Source organism: Podarcis erhardii (genome assembly GCF_964252035.2).
Source record: "Podarcis erhardii genome assembly, chromosome: 14".
In the NCBI taxonomy this organism is placed as follows: Eukaryota; Metazoa; Chordata; class Lepidosauria; order Squamata; family Lacertidae; genus Podarcis; species Podarcis erhardii.
In genome coordinates, this window is record NC_138503.1 from 22,977,195 (window position 1) to 23,003,846 (window position 26,652).

The window sequence follows — 26,652 nt, forward strand, 5'->3', positions numbered from 1 at the left end:
TTTAAAGTACAATTGTACAAGGATATATTTGTTTGTTTCCATTTTCCTATCTCCTGCGTTGCCCACAAGGGCCTAATTAGCTAGTTACAGATGCTCGGATCAGTATTATATTCTTGTCTATTTTTTGGTGTGTTCTTTAAAAAAAGAAAAAGGAAAAAAACAGCGTAACTTGTAGCACAGATTGTTGGCCCGGAGGCATCCAAAGATCAACAATGAGCTTTCTGTGAAACCAGCCCTCCTGTGAAAAACCAGTTTCCCTCTCCCCAGAATTCCTAATGAAGAAACAGACGGGGCAGGGATGTGGGGATGAGGAAGACACAATCCATCATGGCATACTCAGAATGAGTCAATGGTGGAAAGAGTACAGTGCTACCTCCGGTTACATATGCTTCAGGTTACATACGCTTCAGGTTACAGTCTCCGCTACCCAGAAATAGTACCTCGCGTTAAGAACTTTGCTTCTGGATAAGAACAGAAATCGTGCTCTGGCAGTGCGGCAGCAGCAGGAGACCCCATTAGCTAAAGTGATGCTTCAGGTTAAGAACAGTTTCAGGTTAAGAATGGACCTCCGGAACGAATTAAGTACTTAACCTGACGTACCACTGTATATAGAAGAAGGGCTTCCCTTTCAATAATAGGAACAACAGCAACAGCAGCAGCAGCAACAACAAACAACAACAACAACAACCTGACTTTGAATATAATGTTAGTGCTCATGTAAGTGTTTAAAAACCTAAATGACTCAGACCCCAAATGCCCCCAAAGACCTTTCCATTCCCTGTAGAAGCCACGATGGATTTTGTAATTCCGGCACTGTCCCTGGAATATAGGGACAGTTGGAGAGGGTACGGAAAGGGCTTTTTTCCAACCAGAACTTGCCAGAACTCAGTTCCAGCACCTCTCAGGTGGGTGCCATTGCCATTATAAGTCAACAAGGGTCACGGTGAGTTCCGGCATCTCTTTTTCTTGAAAAAAAGGACTGGGTACAGATATGGAGAGGCCAAGCACCTGAGCTAGGCATGTAGAGGGTCCCCAGGTCCAATGGCTAGCATTACCAGTTAAGGAAAGGGACCAGGCGATGGGAAATGCTGTCTACCTGAGACTCTGGAAAGCTGCTTCCAGGCAGAGTCAACAATGCTTAGCTGGATGGGCAAATAGTCTGGCCTGATACACAGCCGTTTCAAATGTTCTTAGAATCATGTTGACTAAAACGTGGTGGCTCAGCCCAGCATTTCAGGCTGGAAAGAAAGAAAGAAAGAAAGAAAGAAAGAAAGAAAGAAAGAAAGAAAGACCAAAAAGGTGGGAGGGGGAGGCAAGAAAAGAGAGGGGCAGACAAAAAGCACCATGATTTCCAAAGGGCTAATGTTTAGATGGCCTATGTCTATCAGTCCAATATCATTTAATAGGGGGGCTGTTAGGATCAGCTTCTAATGCACATGGTGCTAAGAGCAATAATTGGCACCTGGATAATAGCTGTTTCTTCTCAGCTTCAATCAGAAAATTAACTATTTGATGGAAGAGTAACGAGAGCAGAGGAAATGCCATGGCGGCTGTATTGTCTCTAATGCGTTGTATAATATTATGAGGCCTCCCGCCTTTCCTCCAGTTCCAGATATTCTTTCGGCCAAGCTCTCGCATGCCTCAGAAAACAGAGTGCGGCATTGGGCTCTGCAGCTAAAAGCCAGCTTGATCCCCAGCGGCTGCACTCCCCACGACCAGAGGGAGGAGAAGGCATGCTCCTGTCCCCTGTTGCCCATTAATTAGGGATGGGGGAGAAATTCCATTCCATTTGCATTTAAAGGCAAACTCACCTAATTCACATTTTTCACAACAGCGTGCAAATCGAAACACAACCATCCTTTGAAATGAGCACTTTTCTGGATTTTGCAAGTAATGTGTAGACCAGTGCATATACTGGAGCAAGGTGTGGATAAAAATGCCATGCAAAGGGGAATTATATTAGGAAACACTGCTTTGCAAAATAATAATAATGTGCATGTTAGGCAAAACTTCATACAAAGTTGTGCATATTGGGAGAAATTTGCACTACAATGCTGATGCATTTTCACAAGGACTTTTAAATCAAAAAAACCTGCAAACTGATATAGAAATGTGGAGAACTGAAGACTGGGGAAAAAAGAGAAACAAAGAGAAACTGAAATTGGCAGATTTGCCCGTCTCTAGCCTGGACTCATTATTCACCCTTAGCATTAAGGAGGTGAACCCTACAGTGCACGGGTGTAACAGGTGTAACCTTCTGTTCAGTAAGGTCATGACACAGGTGTGGGAGGAATCAGACCTGCATAGGGGCTTGGAATGAGTTCCCAGACTCACTTTAGGTGGCACTGTGGTCTAAACTACCGAGCCTCTTGAGCTTGCCAATTGTAAGGTTGGCAGTTTGAATGCCTGCAATGGGGTGAGCTCCTGTTGCTCTGTCCCAGCTCCTGTTTGAAAACACTCCAGTTCAAGTAGATAAATAGGTACCGCTGTGGCGGGAAGGTAAACGGCATTTCCGTGTGCTCTGGCACTTGTCACAATGTCCCGTGTGCCAGTAGCGGTTCAGTCATGCTGGCCACATGACCTGGAAAGCTGTCTGTGGACAAATGCCAGCTCCCTTGGCCTGAAAGCGGAGATGAGTGCTGCACTCACAGTCAAATTTGACTGGACTTTACCTTTTTACCTTAAAAAAAACCATACCAGGTAATGTTTACACTAATACATATACTAAAGTATATGTATTATTGCCCAGGGGTAAACTGTTGACGGGCTCTATTTCTCAATTTGTATGGTTCTTGATCTTTGAACCATACTTGGCTGTGACACAGGGCAGGCCCTACCATTAGACAGAGTAAGACAGCTGCCTCAAGTGTTTGACTCTAGGGGAGGCATCAGAGCTCCCCCACATCCCCCAAGCTGGCCTAAGCTAGTGGAGGATGTTGCCCATCCCCATTGTTGAAGTAAGATTCAATTGCCAGTCCAGTCAGATTTCTGAACATGAAATGAGGACACCTTCTTAGCCTTCCCTTCAGCCCTCCTCCCTCCACATACCTTTTCCCTTTCATGTCGTGTCTGTTAGTTGGCAACCCTGAGGGTTCTAAATGGTGTTTTATCATTTTATGTTTGTGAGCTGCCTAGAGAGCATCTAAAATTATTGGACAACAATACATTCAGTTGATGATGATGATGATGATGATAATAATAATAATAATAATAATAATAATAATAATAATAATAATTCTTAAAATGCATCTGTAGTCCAGTCTGGGAACCTTATTGGCTGAAGAGGAGGGTAAAGGTAAAGGTACCCCTGCCTGTACGGGCCAGTCTTGACAGATTCTAGGGTTGTGTGCTCATCTCGCTCTAGAGGCCGTGAGCCGGTGCCGTCCGCAGACACTTCCGGGTCACGTGGCCAGCGTGACGAAGCTGCTCCGGCGAACAGGCACCAGAGCAGCACACGGAAACGCCGTTTACCTTCCCGCTATAAAGCGGTACCTATTTATCTACTTGCACTTAAGGGTGCTTTCAAACTGCTAGGTGGGCAGGAGCTGGGACCGAATGACAGGAGCTCACCCTGCCGCGGGGATTCGAACCGCCGACCATGCGATCGGCAAGTCCTAGGCGCTGAGGTTTTACCCACAGCGCCACCCGCGTGGGAGGGTAAAAACACTTTAAATAAATGAGAAATAATATTTAACCCAGGCTGATGTCTTTTATTTCTTCTAGAGGTCTTTGCAGACCAGAGGGAAATGAACTCCTGTTCAGCTGAACGCTCAAATAGGCAGGTGCGGGATATGGTACTGCACATTCTCTTCTGCTTCCCACATGCCTCTGGTCTCTAAAACCTTCAGAACAAGACCCTTGCGGATGCTGTATCATCTCTCACTGATTGCAATGTGGAGAAAATGGCTTTCGACAAAGACCATCCATGAGCCGTTTATTCTATTACTTGTGAGATTGCGGACTCTGTATCTGCTTTGGGGGGTGGAGGGGTGGGGTGGGAAGACCTTTAGCAGTGATGTAGTGCACATATCTTGCTTCTCCATAGATACCAGTCTCACAAAACAATTGTTCCCAGTTAAACAATGAAATCTGGCACTGCGCTGCAACCAGGGCAGAAATCTGTCAGGTAAATAGAAATAACCACCTTGTAAACCTCCCCAAACAGCTCTGCTTTTATACTTTAATTGAGGAACAGAACATTTTAGGTTTCTTTTATAGGGTGGTGCTTGCTGAATGGCAGATGTCGACAGTGAAGTGTAACAGTATGCCCCCTTTCATAAAAAAGAGTCACTTCATCGCTTTGGAAAGACTTACACTTACAGACCTGGATGAATAGCAGCAGGGTGTGGACGCAGAGCTCGTTCTTGCACTTCTGTGGAAAACGGGGAAGCAAGTGGGAATCATCTGCCAGAAGAGAGATGAAAGGATTAAAGCATGTAGAATTGTAGAGTTGGAAGGGCCCCAAAGGGTCATCTAATCTAACCCGCTGCAATGCAGGAATCACAGCTAAAGAATCCCTGACAGATGGCCATCCCACCTCTGCTTAGAAGCCTCCAATGAAGGAGAGTCCACACCTTCTCAGGTGATCTGTTCCATTGCTGAACAGCTTTTACCTTCATAAAGTTCTTCCTAATATTGCGTTGGAATCGCCGTTCTTGTCATATGAGTTCTCCCTTCTCGTGTAGCAGAAAACAAGCTTGCTCTCTCTTCCATGTGACAGCGGTTCAGTTATTTGAAGATGGCTATCATATCACCTCTCAGTTTTCTCTTGTCCAGGTTAAACATAGCCAACTTCTTCAAATGTTCCTCATAAGGCTTGGTTTCCAGATCCTTGATCATCTTGGTTGCCCTCCTCTGCACATGTTCCAGCTCAATAGCCTTCTTAAACTGTGGTACCCAGCACAGTACTATGGGGTTGGGAGGGTCTGACCAAGACAGAATAGACTAGAACTAATAATTCCCTTGATCTGGACACTATATTTCTGTAGATGCAGCCTAGAATGGCATTAGCTATTTTTCCTGCTGCATCACACTGTTGACTCATGCTAAGCTTGTGGTCTACTAAGATCCTAATGTGGTCAAGCCAGGTGTCCCCCATCCTATATTTGTGCATCTGGTTATCCCTCAATTTGTAGGGATACACTTCCTTACACTTCTACCTAAGTGTAGAACCTTACATTTATCCCTGTGGAAATTCATTCAATTACTTTTGGCCAAGTTATCTACTCTATTAAGGTGATCCTGATTCTATCTTCTATGATATTTGCTAATGCTTCCAAGTTTGATGTAATCTGCAAATTTGATGAGCATCCCCTCTATTTCTTTGCATTGAAATGAAATGGGGTGGAACGGTATAATGACCACATAGTTAATCATGCAACTTACAAAAAATTGCCACAGCAGACAGAAAGACAAATGATATAGCTTTTGGTGGAGGGTGAACTGCAGTGGAATGGAAACAGTTCTGCCACAGGATGGAATGGAAAATGATGCCTCTATTCATCCCTAATGTTCGGATCTGCACTCCTATGTTGTTGTTCAAGGTACTAATAAAAGTGATTGTACAACATCTGAATATTCCTAATTATGGATTCCCTTCCCGCATTCTGCTTCCCAGCTGATATCAGTATTCAATAGAGATTCTCACTGATTTTTTCTCTGCCAGAGGCAATGGAATACATTATCTGGGAGCGAAGCGTGGAGTACTCATGGCTGCAGAAGCTCTATGGCAATTTGGATTCCACGCTAGTGATAGGGTGTGAGCTTTCTTCAAAAGTCATTTTCACTGATGCTGACACATGAAATGTCCCTTGGCAACCTGTCTATCAAACAGCAACGCGTTGTGCAGAGAAATTAGATTACTCATACTACAACTAAGAGGCGGGGGCATGGGAAGGAGCGGAGAATTAACAGCAACAAAAACGGGGTGTGGACACATTTGCAAGCATTTGGGAAGGAAGTTGCACTCAAAGTCATGGGCAGCTACCCAGCAGCAGAACCATTAAGCACAAATGGCAAGAGTCACGCAGATCGCAAAGGAGCTGACTGCTTCAAATGCCATGCTGCAGACTGGATCAACTTTTTTAAAAAATAAAAGAGACCACATACAGATGCCCATTTCATTTTGCATTCATTATGATTTTTTGCTCATGATGGTATTGGGGGTTGGCATCCTGCTTCATCTCTAAGTGGCCTATTTCACATAGCTTCCTGGTGAGATTCTGTATCTTTTCCTGCCTCATGTGTTCTGTTGCTTTGCTTCTTTGTTGTCCTGCTTTCGTTCTGTAGTGCAAGAGTGACTCTCCAGATGAACATAATGTGGTAACATCAGAGAACCATCACAGAACAACTAATAAGGCAGAATGGTGCGTAGATGGTCCGGTATAAATCCTTTAGGTAAAGGGACCCCTGATCATTAGGTCCAGTTGTGGCCTACTCTGGGGTTGCGGCGCTCATCTCACTTTATTGGCTGAGGGAGCCAGCGTACAGCTTCTGGGTCATGTGGCCAGCATGACTAAGCCGCTTCTGGCGAACCAGAGCATTGCACGGAAACGCTGTTTACCTTCCCACCAGAGCGGTACCTATTTATCTACTTGCACTTTGACATGCTTTTGAACTGCTAGGTTGGCAGGAACAGGGACTGAGCAACGGGAGCTCACCCCATTGCGGGGATTCGAACTGCCAGCCTTCTGATCGGCAAGTCCTAGGCTCTGTGGTTTAACCCACAGTGCCACCGACATCCCTAATAAATCCTATACTAATGCACTATTATTGCCTCAGTTTGATGTGGCAGGATAAACTCACGAACAAATGCAGGCAGAAGTCTAGAGGGACCCCAGGATTCTATTAACCCTGCTATGCATGTTCATTCTGATAGAGCCTGCACACTTCATTCATACAACCATGCCATGCAGAGAGTCCCTGGTTGAAACCATGGTATCTCCAGGTAGGACTGGAGAGCCAGTTCCAGTTGTTGCAGGCCTGTCAGTACAGGTTTCCTGCTATATAGTGGTGGAATGGCCATGAGGGGCCTCTGGCCAATCAGAAAGCTCACCAGGGGGTTGAGTTGTCACAAGGAGGTCTGAGCATGCTCAGTGGCCTCCAGGTCCCATGGAAAGTTGAGTGTCAACTGGAAATGGGGGAAAATAATGAATGAGGCTGCTTGATCCTCTTGTATCTTATAATAGCTGAGAGGAGAACATAGCCAGCTGGCTGGAACCTGGAACAGGAGAACTCCTTTAGGGGTTTGAGGTACACACTGCAACATTTTGCTACAGATCCCACTTGTCACATGTATTCTCCAAATGTAATATCGCCCTGCGAATTTGAAATAGACTACAAAACCCATGTAGCAGTGTGAATGTGGACAGGTCAAATAATTATGCGGCTCAGAGTTCAATTTAAGTATTTATATAATTTGGAGACTTGTGTTTATGGTGGAATTTCCATATATTTTAGCAATTTGATAAAAGACACACATGTGGCGTGCAGAATATTTGCACAACTTAAGTAACACATAACTCATGGTACAGTATGGCCTCAAGTAGCAACTTCTTGTGTCTGCATGCAAGCAACATGTAAGACAAACTTCTTCCAGAGGATTATTTCACCACAGGCTTAAAGTCTTCTCTATATTACTCTAGTTTTCACTCATATGCTGCTGACGTAAGCCTACTCTCTGCAAATTTGTTTCTGGCTATTTTTGTCTTTTTTTTTAATGGTAGTGAAGCAAATGTTGTTGTTTTTTTTAAAAAAATCATGCTCAATCAAAGTAATGCAACTCAGCACAAAAGATCCACAATTCCTTGCGTTTCTATGGTTTTATAAGCCTATGAGAGATTTAAAGCGGTTTCCGAGAAACTCAATGAGCCCAACTTTTGTGTGATGATGTGTGGTTCCCTTTCATGGAGAATCAGTTCCTTTGCCTTAACAGTGCAGAGTGGTAAAGCATAGCTTTATGAAAGGTAAGGAAAGCTAATTCACATCTTAGCAAAATCTCGTAAATCAAAATGTAATCCAGTGCTGTGAAAGTTTCCAGTGGGTGGAGGGGGGGCAGGAATCCCTCTGTGAGAAAAATATCTGTCCACATTCTGAGGTTAGAGCATCAGTATCACCAATAAAGGGGTAGCTTAAGACAGACAAGACTTTGGGGTTTGTTTTTATACTCAAGTTATTGTTTGAGTCTTGACTTGAGAGTCTCCTTGATGTGTTTTTGGGTGCTAATTAAGACAGTGAACTTTTCAATACATTCACCAATAATATTAATATTTTATATGTCCTTTTTTTTTTGGCGGTGTGTGTGTAAAAAATTAGGTGCCTGTACTTGTATCCTGATCAAAGTGTCCTGGGTACCAGCAAAAAAAGAATGATGGTACTCCATACCAGTTAAGGCTATTGCAAATAGGATTGCTTTTCCGTAAAATGCAAATTTTTGTGTGCACATCTTGAAAAACAAAAAATGCATTGCAAAATCCATAGAAGTGCATCACCCAGCTGGGAGTTCTATCCCAACCTGCCAGTTCAGGAGCACTGGACTGGGTTATTATTCTGCACAAATGTATTTCACATCTCTAATTAAGAGGTGTAATTTCTAATTATGCTATGTGTGGCAAAGCTGGATGTATGTACTGCTGCCATGCCACGTCAGAATGTTGCCTGCAGTCTTTTCCCTCAATGCATGCCATGGAAGGAGAAGGAGACACACACAGGCCCTGTCTTCTGCATGTGCTTACTCTTCATGCGTACAATAAAATGCTTGCATGGGGAACTATGCATAGAGTCTATGCCATGTGATCTGTAAGGTAAAGGTAAAGGGACCCCTGACCATTAGGTCCAGTCGTGATCAACTCTGGAGTTGCGGCGCTTATCCTGCTTTATTGGCCAAGGGAGCCGTTGTACAGCTTCCAGGTCATGTGGCCAGCATGAGTAAGCCGCTTCTGGCGAACCAGAGCAGCACACGGAAACGCCGTTTACCTTCCCGCCAGAGCAGTACCTATTTATCTACTTGCACTTTGACGTGCTTTTGAATGCTAGCTTGGCAGGAGCTGGGACCGAGCAACGGGAGCTCACCCCGTTGTGGGGATTCGAACCGCTGACCTTCCGATCAGCAAGTCCTAGGCTCTCTTGTTTAACCCACAGGGCCACCCACGTCCCTATGTAATCTGTATTTGGCCCAAAAATGCAGATATTGCAAATCGTATCTACACACACACTGGTTCCCTGTGCAAACTTGCTACAGTAAGCCTCATTGTACTCCATGGGGCTTATTTCTGAGCAGACATCCACAAAAAGTCACCTCTTCAACTAGTCAGCATCTCCCAGTGAAATCACTTGGCAACCTTTAAACTAGACTGCTGGGGACAGCAAGAGGACCAGCCACTGGGAGGCATTATCAGGGAAGGGCTGTAGTTCAGTAGTAGACCATCTACAACATCCCAGGTTCCTTCTCCAGGTAGGGCTGGGGAAAATTCCCTGGCTGAAAGCCTGGAGAGCTATTACCAGTCATTGTAGACAATATTGAGCTATATGGATCAATGGCATGGCACATTCCTACTGGTCTTGATATTGTTATATTGAATGTGCAGTTGCTATGTTTTAAAGTATGTCTTTGTTGTTTTGCATTGTAGCCCGCATTGAGTTTCTTTTAATAGAAAAGTGAGGTATAAGTTTTACATCTCTTCTAGCCATTGCATGCCAGCAACCATTATTACTGAATGCCAGTTTTCAAATACTGTCAAATCTGAGACAGCATCACATGTTGGCTGTCAAATATCATTATCAAATATTGAAACTGAATTGCAGGAGCTGTTAGATGCAGATGACAAATATTGAAAGGCTGCATGGGACACAGGTGGTGCTGTGGGTTAAACCACAGAGCCTAGGGCTTGCTGATCAGAAGGTCAGCAGTTTGAATCCCTGTGACGGGGTGAGCTCCTGTTGCTCGATCCCTGCTCCTGCCAACCTAGCAGTTCGAAAGCATGTCAAAGTGCAAGTAGATAAATAGGTACCGCTCCAGCGGGAAAGTAAATGGCGTTTCCATGAGCTGCTCTGGCTCGCCAGAAGCGTCTTAGTCATGCTGGCCACATGATCTGAAAGCTATGCACCAGCTCCCTCGGCCAATAAAGCGAGATGAGCACCGCAACCCCAGAGTCGGCCACGACTGGACCTAATGGTGAGGGAGCCCTTTACCTTTACCTGGCTTAATGGGAGCAAATTCGCTTCAGCCCTACTTGGAAACAGGCTTCCTTTATTGCCTGTTGGACTTACTGCCATGAAGCTATGCCTAAGGCAGCAGAACCAACCCTTCCAATGAGTTAAACTTAGGGATGGGTGAAACCGTCAATTTTGGTTTCTCTCCCTATCTCATTGTAAAAAGAAACAAGAAACATCTGCCACCATTTTAGTGCACATTCCTTCTTCTTTTTAATTGGGTTTTATAAACAAGAATAATAATGTGCAAAATTTTGCTAGCAATTTCCCCTAATACAGTGTATTTTGCTACGCTATTTTCACTTATAAAAATGCACACCTTTACCTAATAGACACATTATTGTATCCATTTATTTGCTTGAATTATATCTCAGAGTCAGGAGAAGTGTGAATTTTGACGGAAAGATGTGTTTCAGTTCCCATGTATTGCTTTTGGGATTAGGTAAGGTCACAGTACAACCAAAATTCTTCCCCATTCCAAGTTAAACTATTGTGAATGGTAAATGCTTCCATAAATGTTAGTAAGCAGCAGTCAGATTTGCCATGCCTTAGCATTGACCTAGGCACTATAGACTTTTGATAAGGAGATAGTTTTGAGAAAGCACTGCAGCTATGAGTGCTGGGTGGTGGTGCTTTTCAAGACACCGTCTTGCTGAGTTGGCAAGAATGAATCCAATAACCTGGCCAAAGTGCCGAAAATATTTTAAAAGCTCTTTAAGTATTACATTTCCTAAAGCCACCTGTCCCCTCAAACACATTTAATCAGTCACAGATGAGAGAGACCAACCTGCTAACCTTTTGGCTTTGAGAGAAAATATTTCACTTTGTAAACCCATTCCTAGGTATTTCCTTAATTCTTCCTAAACGAAGCTTTCATCCCCTATTTTCCACTTAAACTTAATGAGTTAACTGGACTCTGAAATTCTGCCATGTTGACCTTGGAGGTCTGTTTAGCCTGCTTTCCACCTGCTCCTTTAGAAGTTAGGCCATTAAAAAAAACAACAGAAAGAAAGGAAAAGAAATTCAAAAGAATGAAGCAATCTCCCCCAACCCTGTGTGATTTCCCCCCCTCCTGAGGTGTGTAGAAGCTAAATTACAACAAGCTTTGAGGCACATGTTTGAAAGCAATAGGAATGCGAGTTTTAAAAGTATTTGCTGCAGAGTTCCAGATAGCTCAGAGCTGCAGGCTGATTTTTGCTCTATCCAGTTTGTACAGTGGTACCTCTGGTTACAGACACTTCAGGTTACATACGCTTCAGGTTACAGACTCTGCTAACCCAGAAATAGTACCTCAGGTTAAGAACTTTGCTTCAGGATGAGAACAGAAATTGCGCGGCGGCAGCGGTAGGCCCCATTAGCTAAAGTGGTACCTCACGTTAAGAACAGTTTCAGGTTAAGAACGGACCTCCAGAATGAATTAAGTTCTTAACCCAAGGTACCATTGTAGTGCCATGACTGGCTTTTCAAAAATCTGTCACCGAAAGTCAATTTTGGCTGAAGGAGAGCAATTGGCAACTGGTGGGATGCATCTTAAGGTCATTTTTTGTCGCCTTGAAAGCCCTACCAAAATTTAATCAAGGTGTGTTTTTCCAGTTTTACTTGTAAGAAAATGGTGGATTTTTTTTTTTTAATTGCACTGCACTGCACTGCAATCCCTCCTTTTTCTCCACAGCAACCCTGTGAGGTGGTTTAGGCAGAGAGGCAGTGACTGGCCCAAGGTCACCTAGTGAGTTTCATGGCTCAGTGGGCATTTGAACTCTGGTCTACCAAATCCTGATCTGACACTAGTCACCAAACCAAACTGGTTTAGGTAGAGGTTCTACCAGGTTGTAAGAAACACACACACACACACACACACACACACACACACAGTACTGCATAATGTTTGGGATTATTGTATACTTCGCAGGAATGCCGTGCTGCTCTCACAGATAATATATATCAGATGTATGCTGCCAGTTACAGGAGTTATAATCTCACCCAGCACCCAAACCATAAGATTACCACCAGCAGTAATGAGAAGCATCCTCTGGGGACATACTCCCATGCAGGAATTACATCAAGAGGTAGTACGAGATCAAGTTTTAAACAGATATCCAGGGTAATGGAGATTTTGTAAGGGCCGCAGTAATGGCAATTCCAGACACACAGCCTAATCGGAATCAGTGAGGTCAGTCAACACCCCCAAGTTGGCTGAAATCCAACAGAACTGCTGCTCAGACTCCGTTCATTAAATATCAGCCTCCTCTCCGTATATTGGAGTGAGGGGGAATGCAGAACATTTAGAGGCGGGTCATGAAATGGTTGTTTCCTAACACATCTTGACCCTCAGAGAAAAATGCCGCCCATGACAGAGCAGAAAGGGATGGAGTCAATTAGTTTTGGATTGACATCGTTATTCTCTTCTACCTGGTGGAGAATGATGGTCAATATGTGGCATAAAAGGGAGGGGGGAGAGAAAGAAAAGGAAAAGCTGTGTTTTATTAGCTTTCCATCTTCTTTAAGAGATCGCCAAACAGATCTGGTTTCACTTGGCCTTCAGCTCTTGTGTCAACCTTTCGGGTTCTGTTTTTGCTGGGGGATAGGTTTCATTGCGTTAATACAGCACCACAAATGGTTCCAATTGAGAGAGGGCCGCAATGAGCTTGTCAAAAGCGATCAGGCCAGAGCTTTCAATGTTTTGGCCCTGGAAATCTCTCAAGCTGCTCTCCCCAGCCCCAGCCCCGATACTGCCATACCCCTGATGATTCACTTGAGTTTGCTCACCTGCTCTGACATGAGAGGCTCCTCCACCTCTACACCTCATCCATTTGGACTGGTCTGGGGCATGACCTGGAGAGAGTGTTCTTCCAATCCATGTTTCCTGGCATGGTCAGGTGGTGGAGTGAGGAGCTTGGTCTTCCAGACGCCTAGCGATGTGCAAGAAGAGAGAGGGCGTGGCTCTGCTGACCAAGGAAGCAGAGAAGGGCAGACATGTCATTGTTGGAACAGTAGGGTCATCGTGCCACCTGTCAATCAGGCCCCATTTGCACTATTTATTTAAAGCAGTATCATACTACTTTAAACAGTCATGGCTTCCCCCTAAGAATGCCATTAACTGTAGTTGGATAAGTTAATGGAGATCTCCTATTCTTCTCACAGAGCTATAATTCCCAGAGTTTCTTGGAAAGAGGGATTGACTATTAAACTGCTCTGGGAACTAGAGCTCTGACGGGCTGGACAGGGCTAAGTAAGTTTTGAGGTACCACAGAATGTTCTGGAAATCCATTCTCTCTACTTTCTGTTCCAGGAAGAGCTGAGCAGAATTTAATTTGCTTCTTTCTTTCCTCCTCCTTCTTCTTTTTTAAAAAACACACAGCTCACTTCAATTCACCTGAAACTGGTGAGGAAAATGTCATTTGTAATAGAAAAGCAAAGTGGGCAAAGAAGATCTTTGTAGCTAGTATTTGACACTCGCCGCAGTAGGAGACTTTGCAGACTGTTTTAAGTCCAGGAGAGGTAGTTAAAATGCAGACTGCTTATCCTTGTTCTCAGACTTTGAGAGGTGTGGCTTTCTCCTGTGGACAAGTTATCGCCCCTCTCTTTGATCCACCGCTCAATGTTCAGAATGGCTTTTATGCTGCCTCCGCATGTAATGGATAATTTAGCCTATGCCATTAAGGAAAAGAGGGAATGTATTGTGCTTTTTTGGGTTATATGCTTCAGTCGCTTGTGAAACTACATCTTGTCATTCATCATCAAATGCACACTAAAAATAATAATAATAAGAAATTGAATTATGATTGATTTCTTTAGTGTTTAATTCTTTAAACAATGTTTACCAGCACCTAATTTAAACACAGCAGGGGTTCAAACCCGCTTAATAGTTGGACAGCACAGGTTTTCAGCCTTAGTGATAACATAGTTATTGGTGGAGCAGGCTGAAGGTACACTTGTAGAATGGGAGTAGGGACAACGCCTCAGCCTGCATTCTGTCTCAGCTTCCACTGAATGTTATGGAACAAATCAACAAGGCTTTCTGTCCTACCAGCCACTGGTCAGCCACTCAGTGGCCCAGTCAGAGCTCAGAACAGCTTGGAGTGATATTTTCACCCAGCTGTCAATCATGTAGCACCATTATGACATCGTGCGGCTGACAAGTCACTAAGGTTCTGACCTGTAGAGCCAAGAAGGTTCTTCACCCTTGGTCAAGGATTTCAGGCCAAGGAGGGGGGAAAGAGCCAAGAGCGCAGGGTTCAAGGAGCAGCATAATTTCAACAAGCCAGAGGGTCAAGCACAGAGAATAGTCAAGGTCCAAAGCTGGATGCAGAAGGAAGGCCAGGAGACAGTCCAGTGCCAATACTACAGCAAGGAGGGTGAAGAAGACTCAAGCACAAAGAACCAGAGATTGTGTTGGAGACAACAACACTTCTGACACCAGTTGCTAGAAACCACAGGAGGGGGCAGGGAATGTTGTTGTGCTCATGCTCAGTTTGCAGACTTCCCAGAGGCATCACCGGTCTCTTAAACTGGGTGGGTGGGTGGGGTTATTATTTTTGTTTGTTACTTTGGTATGGTATTTTTGTGATTTTCTATTGTAAACTGTCCTGTGATCCTTGGATGAAGAGTGGTCTAGAAATTTAATAAATGAATAAAAAAATGTGGTTGGCCACAGTGAGAACAGAATGCTGGACTAAATGGGCCACTGGTCTGATCTGCCAGAGTTCTTCTTAGGTTCTTAGGTTCTTTCTGCAGTACTGGAAAAGAATTATTGGGGTATTTTAAAACTTAGTATCAAAAATAAAACTCCAAGAAAATAATAATATCATGACAGTTAAGCAAAAGCTGCAGCAGGAAACCACCACCCACCAGCATTAAAGACTGAGTTTCCCCAGCCAAGTTCTGACACTATTTCTATTTGCAATACTTTGGCTGAAGTTTACCAGGTAAGGACACCGTCCAGAGTGTAGCTATTGGTTGGGGGAATTCTACTGGCTGGGGGTGTTGGGGGAGAGATTTATAAGCCTCTGGGAAAGATTTATTTTGATGAATTGGTCTGTATTAATATGAACAATCTCATAAATATAACTCCCCAGGAAAGGGCCGCTCCAGTCTCAAATGTTTCGATGGACAGCTTTGGCAAAAAGTCAGGATGTGCATTAAAACACACACTTTTGGAGGAGCCCGATAAATAAAAGCTTTGAAATACGGCTTCCTCGTGAGAGAGCCGTTTTAAATCATTTTGATAAAGCACCTAAATTAGGCCCTGGAAATGGAGGCAAAGGAGACCCCCTTATAACTAATTATTTGGAGGTATTTGGGATGTAAAGAGAGATGCAAGTTCTACCCTGATCCAGACCATTTTGTTGAAGCGATGTGAGTTGATTTTTGTCTATATGCATAGGCACAAAACTGTGGTCCAAATGACTGATTACCTTGAAAGCATGGCAGTCCGCCCCTCCAAGTCTCCTCTCCTGCCCTGTAGGCATCAGCTTGGTTCCTTTGGGTGCCAGTGTGCACCTCCTATGGCGCCTGCAAAAGGATCTCAGTAAATATCCCAACAAAAATCCACAATGTATGAGAAACTACATGCTCTTCCTGCCTAGTTCCTGTTTGCAATGGCACAGCCTGTTGCGTGGTGAGTTCCCGACCCCCCCAGGTAGAATAATGACACACGACACAATTATTAAGGTTATGGGCTAAAAAAGGCCACAACTTTATTGGTTACAGGTGAAGAGTGGTATTGGCTTAGGCATTGGACCTAACTGTCTATATCTGACTCCAGTCCGTCTGCTTGAAGTCCGGGAAGGGTTAACCACCAGTAGGGGGAGTCCTGCTGATGCACATCAACTAGGAGCTCCCCCGGGGTCACTGACAGGGGGCATGCCTTAGGCCCTAACCTCCCTAGGCTTCGGACAGGGCTACGCCTGGAATCCTTTAATGGACCACCCTTCAATATGCGGGGTAGGTGATGGCGCTACCTCCTCTCTTTCCATCTACAGAACTATTCCAATGCCTAACCACCAATACCCAGGAAGTTGTGATGATTTGCTACGAGGTAGGTGAAAACCAAGTGGCTGGTGCCAATTTGCCAAGTGGAAAAATTCCTACCAGGCCCCTCAATGGTGACCAACCAAGGTCCATAGCAAGGTCAAAGAGAGCAAACCTTAGAGGGCAGGAGGGTGGGAAAACCGGAGCAGCTGGCAGGCGGACAAAGAAGGAGATCCCCGGCTGCATCCTGTCTTTAAGGGGCAGGCCACACCCCCAGAGCAACCCAATTGGCCAGCCAGGGGGTGACACAGCCGGGAATCCCCCAATCATGCAGGGGCTGGCTTCCCACCCTCTGGGCACGTGGAGGGGCTGTGAAGTCCACAACCCCACCTCCTCCTTAAGGCGGAAGTGGCTTTGTATATTGAACACACACCCTTAAACATGCTAAGATTTCATTTAATGTCAGCCTTGGACATCTATGTTCATTTCCCTTCTGCTCAGAGAGGAGCAAAGACCTGCTCTCTGTGAGCCAGACCAGTGGTGTCTGATTTCCCATTGGGCTACATATTTAATAAAGAGATACCATGCCATTTGAAGCTTTCCTTCTGTCTTTAAAAAATTGTTCCCACCTTTTACCTCTTGTGCCAGCTTTTCCATGAATGCAATTGTTCGCTGGTACCATTCAAATAGCAAGCAGTCTCCTAAATTATTCTACCTTCTAGGTACAGTGGTAACTCGGTTTAAGAACAGTTCGGTTTAAGAATGATTCAGTTTACAAACTCTGCAATACCGGAAGTAGTGTCCCGGTTTGAGAACTTTACCTTGGTCTAAGAACAGAATCTGAATGGTGGAAAGGCACCGGCAGTGGGAGGCCTCATTAGGGAAAGCGCACCTCAGTTTAAGAACAGTTTCAGTTTAAGAACAGAGTTCCGGAACGGATTAAGTTCGTAAACCGAGGTACCACTGTATTGTCAAGCAATAGTAAGAGCTTTATTAGGTTCTTATTTGTAACATGTTGACTTCCTTCATCAAATACGGATAACAGCATCGTCATCATGGGATATGAGTCTAATATTTGACCTGCAATAAGTTCCATTTTGTAAATGGTCCCACCCCCCCAAATTCCTGGATCTTCTTGCATGACCACCAGAAGAAGGACTCAGGCTAACCAAGAAAAATACTTCAGGTGTTAGCAGGGCCAGTGAGGGACATGGCTTGGGAAGATTTCTGAGGGCCAGCTAAAAAGTCCAGAGGGATGCATTTGCCCCCCCCCCCTGAGGTTCTGTACCCCTTCATTAGAGTCACAACACAGCCTTAGGCGGTACTTATCTACAATGCCACTGTTGTCTTCTTGTTGATAATATGGGGGGGGGGACAGAGAATGTGTGCATGGATGTGTGTGTGCTTGCGTGTGTGAGAGAGGGGAGGGGTAGAGACAGAGGAAGGAGCTTAAAGGAACTCCTGAGTTTCCTGGAACACATTCTGAAAAACACTGCACCAGACCTGCAAGGGCTGCGTGGGCACGAGAGCAAAGCACTTGAAATGTAAACGCTGGCGTTAAGGCACTTTACACCATTAAAAAGCGGTTTAAACCACCCTGGTGTGTTCATACCACCTCCCAGCTGAACGAGAGGGGATTTTTCTTTTTCTTTTTTAAAGAACGAACACTTTTCCTAGTGGGAGGGTGGCAGTGATTGTTCAGTAATCTTTGCCGGGGGAGCGTGTATTAAAGATCACAGTTATTTGAGTCACATTTGTCAAGGTTCCTAGTGAGGTTCCCTACTGAGCCCTTCAACTCAGATTGCCATTGAGATGCCTTTTGCTTCAGATTCCCCCCCCCCTTCTTTCAATTTGGTCTTTGTTTGTTGGAAAACTCGCTGCTCTTAGCACCCTGCGTCTGAGCTGGTTGATGTTCTCCCTCGCTCCTCGAGGATGGTCTTGCCTTGAGTCTCCCCCTAAGGAGGGGATTTCGCTTCTCTCTCTGCACGAGAGGCACTCCTCCTCTTTAAACTTCCTTGGAGGCCTATCATTTTTCTGTGGGTGCCCAAGACTGCCTTCCTTCTGTGAAATGTTTTATGATATAAAAAGGGATCAGACGCAGCATTTGCATAGGCAGGAAACACTTCAGTTAACAGTCTTTGATGTGCTGAAGAAGGCAGGAGAGCTCTTCCTCACCCATTCAAATGGAAGGAGTCTGTGGGTATTTCCAGAAGAAGGCTGCTGCTTTGTGAGAGGGATGCGGTCACATATCAGCGAATTCAGGTTCTGCAATTAAAGCTGTTTTGGAGCTCCTGAGCAAGAAGCCTGCTTCCCCACATGATCAGACTTTTTCGTGATAAGGGAAGTAATGGGAAAAGGCACTGAAAAGTGTCTGATAAAGCTTGATTTAAACTCCCTGCAAACAAATCAGGATGAATCCTCGCTCATCTGGAAGCAACTTGCGTAATCTTTTCACTTATGGACACACTCCAATTGCATGCCATTCTATGGGATCAGGAAGGGGGGGAAGAAAGTTGATTCAGTTCATGTTTAAATGTGAACATTCCAAATCTGCCCTTTTCAAAACAAGATGTGGACCGAAACACAGCCATCCTTTGAATTTTCACTTCTCTGAATTTTGCAAGGCCGTTCTCTAGCTGAATAGCATGTACTGTACAAACATGTACATACTATGGTAAAGGTGTGAAAATAGCATACAAAGAGATACATTATATTAGGGGGGAATTGCTTGCAGAAATGTGTATGTGAAACCTGCATACAAAAATACCAGGAGGAATTCACATGAAAATGCTGTGAATTTTTGTGAAGGTTTTCTTTTTCTTTTAATCACAAATTGCTGTTGAAATTTAGAGAACTGGGTTTAAGGTTGGAAAACTGTGAAACCTGGAGAACTGAAAACGATGGATTTGGGGATGCTGCTGCCCCTCCCCACTGCTAAACCTTGGAAGTGTTGCCAGGATGCAGCCATTGGAGTGGCGTTTTCTGACCTTGTTAATTTTAGTGCTGTCAACTTGACCAGTTGTATGTGATGAAGTGCACATGTGTTGTACATGCACACACACACACACACACACACACACACACACTTCTGGTGCTCATATGCAATGCAGGGTGGCCCCCAACAATGTATTGTGGGGGCTGAGCTCCCTGTTAAACAATACCAAGGAGGCTGAAGACACCGCAGTCCTAAGGAGTTGGCAATGACAAACCTAGACAGCATCTTAAAAAGAAGAGACATCACCTTGCCAACAAAGGTCCGTATAGTAAAAGCTATGATATTCCCAGTAGTGATGTATGGAAGTGAGAGCTGGACCATAAAGAAGGCTGATCGCTGAAGAATTGATGCTTTTGAATTACGGTGCTGGAGGAGACTCTTGAGAGTCCCATGGACTGCAAGAAGATCAGACCTATCCATTCTTAAAGAAATCAGCCCTGAGTGCTCACTGGAAGGACAGATCGTGAAGCTGAGGCTCCAATACTTTGGCCACCTCATGAGAAGAGAAGACTCCCTGGAAAAGACCCTGATGTTGGGAAAGATGGAGGGCACAAGGAGAAGGGGTTGACAGAGGACGAGATGGTTGGATGGTGTTCTCGAAGCTACCAGGATGAGTTTGACCAAACTGCGGGAGGCAGTGGAAGACAGGAGTGCCTGGCGTGCTCTGGTCCATGGGGTCACGAAGAGTCGGACACGACTAAACAACTAAATAACAACAAAGGAGTTGGCGCTTATGTTACCCAACCACACGTGTGACCCCAGATGCATATGAGATGCTTATAAAATGCATACAATTAAATGCAATTTTGTGTGTGTGTGTGTTTGGTTTTAATCCACAACAAGAGGAATGGCTTGGATCTACATATGATTGTGTGCCAAGTGAACATGGCGTAGACAACAGCAGATTCCCCCACCCATCCCTAGCACCTAGGAGTTTGCGTCTGCACTTGCCAGAACACCTCAGCAATTGTCTCATGGAAACCCGAACTCTCGTTTCATGAGGTCTAGCCACCTGACCTTTGAAGTAGAAATTCAACAAGCAGTAGTCCAAGAGAAGCGAGGTGAGGAAAACACTCCCTCGGTGCCAGGAGGCAATAAATGACCCGCCAGGGTGGGTGGGTGGATGGCGGGCAGAATTCATGCAGAGCAGTGCGCAAAGCCAGCAGTGAACCCTGAAAAAATAATGTTGTGCCTGGTCTGGGCTTCTGTTTCCCTACAGACTTGGAAGTTTGGCACGGTTTGATCAGATTCATCGGGAGGCCTTTTGGTGATTTTGACAATCGAGTCTGGGATACGTTTCAAGTGAAGCTTGGCAAAGGGAAACAGCTTTGGGAGGAAGCCACGAGAGCGTCAAGTCTCATTTTGGCAGTTCCTTTTGGACCAAATGTCCAGTTAGCTTCAGTGCTGTCCAAGCGTTTGCAAGTCCACTCCAGTAGCCTTTGAATTTCTTTAACCTAGAAAGTGGGAGATGTGAAACTCACTATTATAAAACATGACAACAATGCAAAGGAATACAGATTTAGGCTCGGATAGAGTATGGTAGATGTTTCAGCAACCGGAGAGAAAGCTCCTTTTATGAACCAGATGATGGACAAGGCAACATTTATCTTGCAACAGAGATCCCAAATAAAGCTGCTGTACACTCCCTAAGATCACAGGTCTAATCTGCCTGGCACTGGTTCTCCTGCTTCTAAAGACTCCTTCCAAGCCTTGCTGAATCAGAAGAAGGATTGCATGCAGGGCCAGTCCCAGCAGCACTCTTGCAAGAAGTGTGGGAAGGGCCAAAGCTCTGCAGCACAGCATCTGCTTTGAACGCAGAAGGTCCCAGGTTCAATCCCCGACATCTCCAGGTAGGGCTCTCTGCTTGAGATGCTGCTGGTCAGTGGGAACAATACTGAGCTAAATGGAAAGCATCCAAGCAAGCAAAGGAGCATTATCAGAGTCCAAGGACACATTCCAGCCAGGCAAAAATGTTCAAGAAGGAGGGTGCAAAGCAGTAAGGGATGTGGCTTGGACAGAGTTTTGAGGGCCACAGAGGGAAGCACAGAGGGCCACATCTGGCTTCCAGGTCTGGGGTTCTCCATCCCTGCTCCATAGTCTTCCTTCGTTCTCTTCATCCTTCTTTGCTTACTTTTTTCTTTTTTGCATACATTTAAAACTCCAGCCCGATGAAGAATAATTCAGAGCACTGGAGAAAGGTGCAACCAAGGTGTTGTGTTGTGTTTTGTGTGTGTGTGTGTGTGTGAGAGAGAGAGAGAGAGAGAGAGAGAGAGAGAGAGAGAGAGAAGAGGGAGGATTGCTGAAGAACATTGCTCGTGGAAATATCATAATATGATATTATGCACCTGCCTCCGCAAGTTAGTATCATGAGGAATAGTAGCCTTGTGATGCCATGCAGCAGGTGTTAATTCCTTTCCTCCCCTCATCCCTTCTTCCCTCCCTCCTAGAGCCTAAGGCAGCTACAAAATGACTTGCCATTTTTATTAGGCAGAAATCTACGCTTTAGGAGGTGATGCGTCTTATGAGTCTTATGAGTATGTTTCCAAAGGAGAGCTGGAAGGAAGGAAAGAAAGAAAGACTTCTGGTTTAGCAAAGAGAGTCGATAATCTACCAAGGCAACTGCCACCTGAAGACGAATCCATTGGTCCCAGGCATAGGGAACCTTTTCCCCATCCTGAGAGCCACATTCTCCTCTGAGAAACCTTCAAAGGGCCACATGTCAGGGGTGGAAGAGGGCCAGATGCAAAAGTTGTCAGAGCAACTGCAGTCAATGTTATTTAGTACCGTGGGCTAGTTTTTATGCTCTCCTTATCCCGGCAAGTGTTATCAGAGTTCAAAGACACACTCCAGGCGGGCCAGGTCAAGGGGCTGCAAAGCAAGGAGGCGAGCAGTGTGGCTTGGGAGGGCATGTGGTTGGGAAAGACCCAAGGGCCAGCTAGCGAGGCCTGGAGGGCTGCATTTGGCCCCTGGGCCTCAGCTTCCCTATCAGCAGTACACAAAATGGAAAGCAGGGCCGGCCCTATCGTTAAGCAGAGTGAGGCAGTTGCCTCAGGCAACAGATGTAGCTGACTGTTTCCACATGTTGGAGGGTAGAGCTGTGTGTGCCCCACACAGGCTGTCCCCAATCTATGCACCCTATGGGAAGGCAAAAGCATCAAAGAAGAACGTTGCTGGCTCGGGCCAAAGACCCATCCAGTCAAGGACTCATAGTAGCCAACAGGCACACATGCCTACAGGAAGCCCACAACAAGCAGGACATGAGCACAGAGGAGCTCTCCCTACTTGCACCTCCTAGGAATTCAGAGGAATACTGTATCTGATATGGGGTCTTCCTACAGTTTACGTGGGGTCTCTGTTTGTCTCTTATAAGTGACACTGATTGTGTCCATGCTTCCTGGCAACTAGAGTACAGGGTGGAGAACCTGTCTAGCTGTTCTTGGACTCCAAATCTCACCAGTTCCAGCCAGCATGGCCAATGATCAGGGATGGTGCGTGTTGCAGTTTTGCACCATCAGCTATACCATAGGCTCCTCCATCGCTCCTTAAGTATTTCTAGAAGACCCCATTCACTGGGATTATTCGGTACAGGATTGTTTAGCTATAGTCATTATTGAGGATCAAAGGGATGGACACACCTGGATCCTAGAAGTACAGAGAGGGCTCACATGGATGCAAAAACTGTCTGGTCAATGATGGAGAGCGAGTACAGCGTAGCGGTTAGAGTGTTGGACTAGGACCTGGAAAACCAGGGTTCAAATCCCCAAGCGGCCTTAAAACTCACTGGGTGACCTGGTGGCAGCTGCTGTCTCTCAGTGTAACTTACCTCACAGGGTTGTTGTGGAAATTAAATGAGGAGCGGGAAATCCTTATATACCACTTTGAGCTCCTTACATAAAAAGGTGGGATAGAAGTCAAATAAATAAATAAATAAATAAATAAATAAGAATGGTCCTGTGTCCTACCATAGAGAAAACAGTCCTCTATTTGAATGGGTTTCAGATGGCTGTCCCCTGCTTGATGCTGTTCTCCATATGAAGCCCTATCAGTCTATAAAAAACAGCAATACGATCCTATTATAACCAGAGAAATAAACCAGAGGCTAAAATATGGGGGGGGGGGAACCCTAGCACCTGACCCAGCTGTTTTAATCCAACAGCCAAATGGCACATTCTTAAAAAATGCATAAATCATGTAAAATATGTAAAAGTAAGTTTTTTTAAAAAATGCAAAACTATTTATACCTATACATAAAACTTGGCATCTTTGCATTTTATGCAAATTGGGACCCTCGTTTACCCCTTTTTGGGGTGTAGCATTTCCTCACCAAAGTCCCCTTCGCACTTCCATTTCTTAGGTGTGTACACCTGTCATCTTTGAACTGTACCCCCAATAAATCCGCAGTTACGTACACAACAAAGGTGTGCTTAGAAACAGGCACACACACACACACACACACCTGCCTTCATTTCAGACATGAACATAGGCACATATAAGGACCGCTGTCCTTCTGATGCCTGAGATCCCTGCCCCATTCAGCACATTACCCTTTGCTGAAGGGCCCCACTCTGACTTCCATCTGCTCCATTCATTCATCCTACGGTTGCTGACCCTCCATCAATTTTAAAGCGAAGATGATATTTGCTGGCTTGTTACCCAGAGTTTGAAGTGAGCCTCAGCAATATTTGAAAAGGGAGGTTACAGAGCACCTTAACATATCATGGATGCACTCTGCGGACCACTTGCAGATTTAGGCTGCAATCCTGTACCTAGTAGACCTTTGGCCAATTGAACTCAGTGGGACTTACTCCTGAGTAGGCATGGGGGAGGAATCCAATTCAGTTTGCATTTAGAGGTGAACTCACTTAACCCACACTTTCGGAAACAGCAAATGAACAACACAGTCGCCCTTCGCAACGCAGTTCTCCAGCTGAATAATGTGTGTAAAAATGCATATGGTGGGGTAAAGCATGCAGAAAAATGTATATATTGGTGGGAATTCATTATATCAGGGGAAATTGCAACTTTGTTTTTTTCTTATCACGGTTATTAATATTGTTTTTTTTAAAAAAACAGATCTTTTAGTATATGACTATGTTGAATATATTACTTTCTAAACCACTCTGATGGTGAGGAGGAATTCAAATGAAAATAATAAATAATGAACCAGCTTGATTTCCTTGTAAGTCCACAAACCAAGCTATTTTCTTCTTTTTTGTGCAGAAGTTTTTCTTTAAATTTTGGTGTGTGGGTGTTAAATTCCATGTGTGGGCAGTAGATGGCGCTAAGGTATAATAAAAACCATGATTCTGCAGAGAGTTGTTTTTATTTTAAGTTGGTGAACAGACTTGAACTAAGTCACTGATTTCTTTTGAGTTTCTGTAAGTTGATGGTGAGGTCTGGAGTCTAAGTGGTAGTGGTGGCCAAAAGATCTTGGTCAACACAGATCAGGAAAACATTTCCATGGTTAGTGAAGGTAGTTAAAAAGGAATTTGCTTTATTTTTATAGAATGTGTCAATTTAATCAGTTTCCTGACACACACACACACACACACACACATATATATCAAAGTGTATCCCAGATAATGCACATGAAAGATGCGAATTTCCATAAAACCTTCACTTTTAAAAACAGAAACACCTCCTGGGAATTCCTACATAGATATGAATATAGATGGGGGGGGAAATCTTGATTACCCAAGGCAGTATCTTAGCACAAAATATTTAAGGAACACATCCTAAATGCAGTTTATATAAAAAGTAATTTATTCACTTAACAAGGAAGGCACGCTTCTTTTGCGTGTGTGTATGTTAAAGAGTTCTTTCTTTGGCTATTAACAGTGTGAAATGGTACTACATTTATAAAAGACACACCTCTGAAACTTTTGCGATGGGAATTTCCTCCAGGGATGACCAGACTATTTGGGAGGTGTAGACAACTCAGTAGTGAGTCCAGGTGTGAGATGGCCAGCCTTAGGTTGCAGATTTTGGGGTACTATTAATGAGCAGAAAATGGTCAGTTATTTAGCATACTATCAAAGTCCTGCCACTGAGATATGTGTTTTGTTATTATATTCCCAAATTACAGGGTGTGCGTCATTCAGGAATGGTGGGGTAGCATCTGGTTTAAGAATGCAAACCTACCCAATTCACGCTTCCTGAAATGTGAACCGAAAAACAGAGATCCCGCCGAAGCTTCGCTTTTCACATTTTTGCTGCGTAGTTCTTCAAGCAAAAATGCATGTACAAAAACGGGGAAACACTGTAGATAAAAATGCAAGTATTGGTGAAAATAACCTACATATTAGGGAAAATACGCAGCCTGCAAAAACCTGTGCATTAGGCAAAATTGCATGTGAAATGTGTATGTCAGGAGAAATATGCATTAAAATGCTGGTGTGTGTGTGTGTTCACACACACAAAAAAATCTTAAATGGATATGGAGATGCAGCAAACTTAAAACTGGATATGCTGTACTGACTTGGAGAGGAGGGCAAGGTGAATTGGGAGAAGCAGGGCAGAATACAATCTTTGGAATTTGTTTGCTTGGGCCCTTCAAAGACCTGGTGGATAAAAGTTACATTTCAAGAGCTTTATTTCTAGATTCCTTTTCTAAAAAGAAAGAAAGAAAGCTGAGCAAGAATCGTCAGTTTGGAATTCTTTCCCTCCTCTATCTGTCCTTGGGGATCAAGACACATGAGAGAATGACAAAAAAGAGAGAGGAAGTGATACTGAGAATAAGCAACAGTTCCAGCCTTGCATGCTGACCGAAAAGATGACTATAAACACAGGATTGGATATTCTGAAGAAGAAAGATGTTAACGGGGTTGCAAAATTAAGCTGCAAGACAAAGCAAATACAAAACGTTTCATGCCTGTGTTTTACACATAAGGCACCCTCTTGCCAATGAACAGGGATGCTCATGAATTAGGGGTGGGCAAATCTGTCAATTTCCGCTTTTCTTTGTTTATTGTTTCTCCAGTCTTAAATTTGGTTCTTCACATTTTCATATGCTTGCAGTTTTTCTTTTAATGTTGTTATAAAAATTTGCCAGCATTTTACTGTGGATGTTCATGTGCATTTTGGCCTATTATACAGAATATATATATATATATATATATATATATATATATATATATATGCGCCAAGCAATTTCTCCCTAGCATGTACATATTTTTTACCCACATTACAAGGGGCTCTGCATTGCAATTCAGACATGGGCAGATTTTGAAGGATGGTTGGGTTTCGATTTGTATATTTGTGTATTGTTTTGGAAACTGTGGATCAGGTAGGTTTCTTTCTCATGCTCATGATACAACAGAGTACAGCACCTTATATTGTGTGTGTCATATATAATAAAGGTACATGCAACACTTATATAGAGATGGGGGGGAGTAAGTAAATGCTGAAATGTATATATACTTTTAATTATACTTTAAATGTACATCTGATGGGACCCTCAAGGAAGCAAAGACACAAAC

At 44.2% G+C, this 26,652-nt stretch overlaps 2 long non-coding RNA genes across 2 annotated transcripts; both read right to left on the reverse strand.

Annotated features, from left to right (window-relative positions):
* Positions 1–3,990: 3,990 nt before the first annotated feature.
* Positions 3,991–13,540, reverse strand: LOC309328954. Its single transcript, XR_014150950.1, has 4 exons — positions 13,455–13,540; positions 12,976–13,118; positions 4,325–4,404; positions 3,991–4,119 (listed from the first exon to the last, which is right to left on the reverse strand). It is a non-coding gene; the product is annotated as an uncharacterized lncRNA (long non-coding RNA).
* LOC309328983 lies at positions 13,536–14,266 on the reverse strand. Its single transcript, XR_014150985.1, has 3 exons — positions 14,069–14,266; positions 13,667–13,857; positions 13,536–13,588 (listed from the first exon to the last, which is right to left on the reverse strand). It is a non-coding gene; the product is annotated as an uncharacterized lncRNA (long non-coding RNA).
* Positions 14,267–26,652: the final 12,386 nt, after the last annotated feature.